General features: G+C 50.4%; 1 long non-coding RNA gene across 1 annotated transcript; it reads left to right on the top strand.

Moving 5' to 3' along the window:
• Positions 1 to 1,098: 1,098 nt before the first annotated feature.
• Positions 1,099 to 4,706, top strand: LOC110293670 (uncharacterized). Its single transcript, XR_002377834.3, has 5 exons — positions 1,099 to 1,592; positions 2,439 to 2,714; positions 2,926 to 3,224; positions 4,206 to 4,296; positions 4,545 to 4,706. It is a non-coding gene; the product is annotated as an uncharacterized LOC110293670 (long non-coding RNA).
• Positions 4,707 to 5,538: the final 832 nt, after the last annotated feature.

Here is a 5,538-nt window from a genome sequence, read left to right as displayed (position 1 = left end):
CCTCCTTCAGTGGGGAATTTTCAGCTTTTCACCTCCAGTGTTTAAGTTTTAAGCAGATTAACGGCACAGTGGATCGGTGCCATCACTACCCTGGAGCTTTGGGGTCACGATGGGGTCTTGAAGTAGGAGCGGTCCGACCAAGATGGCTGCCCAGGGGCTGAGGTCGTGGGACCCACAGGAGACAGAGGCCCAGGACAAAACCGAAAATCAGGACAAGCAGAGCGCAGCTCAACCCAGGAACTGCTTACTTCTGGAAGTTTCCAGTTAATGTTTCTGAACTGAGGTTGACCACGGGTAACTGAAACCCCAGGAAAAGGAAGGTACAGTGGGGAGCGGGGGAAGAGGCAACAACTGTGGTCCCCCTCCAAGGTAGGGGTAGGGGTGGGAACGACGGTCTCCCTCCAGGGTGGGGCCTCGAGAAGCTTTTGGTCTACTGGAGCCCCAGAACTTCCAAAATCCCCTCTGGGGGAGGAGCGCTGCCTGGAGGCTGGGGGCAGGCACTTCAGATCCCTTCTGAAGCAGGACCTCAGACCACCCTCCACTCAAGCTCCCGGGCCTCTCCCACGTCCTTGCATCTCTCTCTGGACCCTGTTTTGCTCAAGTCAGCGATGCCTGTCACAGTGTTTGGAGGTCACATGAGCTTCTCTTCGCTAGGTCGAAATGAAGCTTCTAGGGGGCAGCATAAGTCCCCTAAAGCCAGCAACCCACCCAGGGCCGAGAGAGGGGTGTTTCACCCCTGTTCCTCTAATAACACAGGGAAGATCAGGTCTGGTGACAGATGGGAACAGACACCGTTTGTTTTGTTCCCCAGGTGTTAAATGCTCGCTGGGCTCTTGCCATGTCCCCCTTTCTCTTATTCCTTCGACTCTGGAAATGGACACCAGAGCAAAGCTGTTGGCTAGGGCCCCCAGCTGACCTCCCGGGCCTCTAGTCACAGGTGGGTCCTGCTTGCGTGGCCTGTTCTCCTGGACTCTCGGAGGCTACCTCTCTCCTCCCTCCTCTCTCAGGCAGACTGTCCAAAGGTTCTGTGCCCCACCTGGCTCATGGCCATTCCTAGCTGACTGAGGGCAGGACTTGCTCCTGGGAGGTCTCCTGGCAGCCAGGCTCTCTTTACATCCAAGCCTCTGACACTTGGCCTCCTCAGCCTGTGACCCCAGGAATCTGATCACATATCCTAGGAGGCCCCTAGAGGTATAGATGTAGCTCTCTGGGACTGTTCCATTCATGCTGGTCCATCACCTGCCATTTTCTTCCTAGAAATATCCTGTCCCACCTGTTCTGCAAACCATCCCCGGCTCTCTGGGCAACCTCTTTTCTACCTCTAACTTCCTGTGAGCTCAAGGCTCCTCAGGCCTAGGTTTTGTTCTCCACAAATCAACCTTGCACACTTGGGGTGAAGGAGAAGTGACTGCAAAGTGTATCACAGAGAGCCTTTCGCAGAGTGAGCATGGACACCGGGGCTGGTGATGATGGTGGTGGTGATGGAGATGATGGTGCTGCTGGTGGTGATGGTGATAGAGATAGAGATGCTGATCCTCTTGATGGTGATGATTTGAGTGAAGATCATAGTGATGATGGTGATGATAAAGAAGGTAACGGTCTTATACCTAGTGTACCCAATAACTAGGATCAACCTGGAAGGTCCTTTCCCCCAGTGACATGGATTCATGCACACATGCACACATCCACACTTGCATGTGCACATACATGCATGCACACATGCACATAGACATACTCGAACACAAGCATACACATGTACACACAATGCACACTCACACATGTGCACGTGTTCACACACATGCACATACACATGTTACACATGGAATCACCTTAGTGTCTATCACTACTCATGTTTAAAGCTCTTGCCTCTGGATCAGACACAGGTAGGTCTCTTGGCTCTCCTGGGCTTTTCCATCGGATGAAGACCTGGAAGGTTCCCGGGAGGCTAAACCCTGTTGGCTTCATCATCCTTTTCCTGTGCTCCCAGGCCACCCACTGAGGTCTAGATGACAGGGACAAAGGTGACACAGATGACAGAAACCACAAAAGGAGGAGGAGGAGGAAGAAGGGTGGGAGAGAAGCAAAGTTGAGAGGAGAACAGACTAGAAGAGGCAAGGAACCCGCATTTGTTTATTTATTTACAATGCACCAGGCATAGCCTTGAGTGCTTCTCATATACTGATGCATTTACATACATGCATACATACATATGTGGAATCATTTACATACACGGACTCATTTACATATGTGGACTCATTTATATATGCCAGCTCACTTGCACACACAGACTCATTTACACACAGAGACTCATTTACATATGGCATCTTATCTGCACACAGGACTCATTTGCATATAGGAACTTGTTTACACAGACATCATTTACATATATTTGCATACACACTCATTTCACTCTCATAACACACCTGTTTACTCCTCAGAAATCTCCAGTGAGTGGGCAGTCACCAAAACCGAACAAACTGGGCAAAGTCGCCTAAGATAACACAGCTGACTGGAAACCAGCCCTGATCTGCAGAGCTCAGGCTGTCAGCCCCAGCTGTGGGATGACACCCTGTGTCCCTGGTCCCTCTCACATTCAGCCAATAAGAAAGGTGACAGGCAAGGATGCTGAAGGAGAGGTGGTCATGTTGGTGGAAAGAGCTGGGATGAGACGTTCCAGGCCGACAGGCAGGAAGTGAGCAGAGAAGCCTTTGGAGGTAAGGCCAGTTCCTCAAAGCCAGGTGAAAAGAAGCCTGTGAGTCAAGGCCTCCTGCAGCCCTGGGCGGGGCTTACAGCAGGGGAAGATGGGGACGGCTTAGGGGATGGTTTAGGCGGTGTGTGTGTGTAAGGGGGTGGGGGCGGTGTTGGAAAGCTGGTGAAACTCAGTACTGACCTTGCATTAGACTATGACATTCTGTTTTGTCCTAGGTCTGAGTGCCCAGCAAATACCAACGGGGCTGCTTGGCCTCTACCATCCAAAACACTTAAGACAAATACACGTGGTGTGTGTCTCGGTGCGAATGCTCATCAGAGCCGACCAGGCTGAGACAGATGAGCTGAAAGGAGAGTGTATCCACAACTGTGCTGCTGTGGCAACGAGGGGGAGACCCACTATACTTCAGAGTTCAAGAGTTTTCAGTACAATGGCAGAGCAAAGTGGTTCACTCCATGATGGCCAAGAAGCCTGGCCTACCAGAAGGTTCCGACAGGCAGGACTAGTGTACATGGTATGTCCTAGGTCAGCTAGGACTAGTTAGGATTGACCCTGCTCCAGACAAAACATGTATGTGTGTGTATATATATATATATATATATACACACACACATATATTCTCTGTCATATATATGTATATATGTATGTGTGTGTGTGTATGTGTGTGTATATATATATATATATATATATATATATATATATATGGGACAGAGAATTACAGAGGGTGAGAGATAGAAAGGAGGGAGGAAGGTTAAAAAGGAAGGAAGAGAAGGAGTGGTGAGAGAGAAGAGGGAGGGAAAAGACAGAGGGGAAGGAGGGGGGAGGGAGAGAAATAGATGAGAGGGAGGGGAGGGGAGGGAGGAAGAGAGAGAGGAGGGCAGAGAAAGAGGGGAAGGGGGGAGAAAGAGGGAAGTAAGGGAGGAAGAGAGAAGAGGGAAAGAGAGAGAGAGAGAAGAGGGAAGGAGGGAAAGAGAGGGGGAAGGAAGAGATGGAGGGAGGGAGAGAGGGAGGGGGAAGGGAAGAACAGGAAGAGCATGGAGGGAGGGCCAGATCTCCTCCCTCTTCTTTGAAATCACTCTGTTCTCAGGACTGTAGCTGTTTTGTTTTGTTTTGTTTTGTTTTTCGACACAGGGTTTCTCTGTGTAGCCCTGGCTATCCTGGAACTCACTCTGTAGACCAGGCTGGCCTCGAACTCAGAAATCCGCCTGCCTCTGCCTCCTGAGTGCTGGGATTAAGGCATGTGACACCACGCCCGGCAGGACTGTAGCTCTTATTCCCCAAATGCTAACTGTCAACTGACAGACCAAACCTGCATTTAGGATTGCTTGGTCCCCCTGCCATTAATCATGGTCCAGTGACCTAAATCTGCCTCTCCTTTCCCTCTCTGGCCCAATTCACCTGGGACCCCACATCTCTAGACATACAGAAACCTCTATAGGGGCATTCTCACAGTCCCTTCCCCTCAAGTGTCTGCTTTGTCACGGTGTCCACTCAGGTGACCTTTCTTCTCCACTCCAAGCTCTCCTAAGGGACTTCCACGGTGGCATCCTGCCCGGCTACACATCACCCAGTTTGCTGACGCTCAGGTATGGCATTGGTGGCTGGCCTGAGTTTTCTGTGGTTCATTGCTAATCTATTCAAGAATGTATCTGCACTAGTGTGTCTTACGTCAGCTCGACCCAGGCTAGAGCCGTCTGAATGATGGGATCCTCAGTTGAGAATTCTTCATAATATGGGGCTGCAGGGAAGCCTGGAAGGCTTTTCTTAGTTAGTGATTGATGGGGGAGGGACCAGAGCAATATGGGTGGTGTCACCTCTCCGTTATTGTTCTTAGGGGTCTATAAGACTTGGAGCAAGACAGGAAGCAGCATCCCTCCGTAGCCTCGGTATCAGCTCCTGCCTCCAGAGTCTTGCCCTGTGTATTTCCTGCCCTGACTTTCTCCAGTGATGAACAGTGATATGGATGTGTAAGCCAAATAAACCCTTTCCTTCCCAAGTTGTTTTTGGTCTTGGTGTTTTATCACAGCAATAGAAACCCTAACTGAGACAGTATCCCAGTGCACTCTTCTCTTGTGTGTATGTCTGTGTGTGGCGGGGGTGGGGGGGAGGGAGAGAGACAGACAGGCAGACAGACAGACAGACAGGCAGGCAGAGAAAGACACAGAGAGAGAGAGAGACAGAGACAGAACATCTTTCTATATTGCCCAGGCTAGCCCTGAACTTCTCTGTTCAAGGAACCCTCCTGTCTCTACCTCCGGAGTAGCTGGGACTCGGCGTTTGTGCCAGGTCTTCTGGAGTTTTCAAAAGGTTTCCCTTTTCTTCCAGCTTCATCAGGGGTTTCTGGAAGGAGGTGATAATCCTGTCAGGTTTCTGCCCTCCCCACGTTGGTTGGATACATCACAGAGTTTAATAATACCTACTTAATTCCCTATTTTTCCCCTTATTTCTGACTGTTGAGTTTCATCCAAAGAGATCCCCAAGTTCACCTTCCATTGACCTTAGGCAAGAACACAAGGCCATGAAGTGAACGTTTGAGGCCTCCTTGGGTGGCCATGGCCGTTGTGATGGCTCACTGGCAGCAGGTGGGCTCCGGGCCTTCTGGATGCTCACCCATCTTATAGACAGACGTTCCTTTTCAACTACATCGGCGTCTGTGAATGTCGCCGAGCTCAGTGAGGTTTCAAACACACCGCTGGGTCACTTGGGTATCGTTCTCCTTGCTTTGCCTAAGACATGTAGCTTTGACACCACAGCAAACAGCACAAGGGTCTTATTTCTAGTCACTTCAAAATAAGCCTAGTAGCTGAGACGAGACGCTGTCCTAACAT

Source organism: Mus caroli, unplaced genomic scaffold, assembly GCF_978045245.1.
Source record: "Mus caroli unplaced genomic scaffold, Mus_caroli_1 scaffold_6, whole genome shotgun sequence".
NCBI lineage: Eukaryota > Metazoa > Chordata > Mammalia > Rodentia > Muridae > Mus > Mus caroli.
Note: the sequence above shows the minus strand (reverse complement) of the source record. Positions and strands in the feature narration are given on the sequence as shown.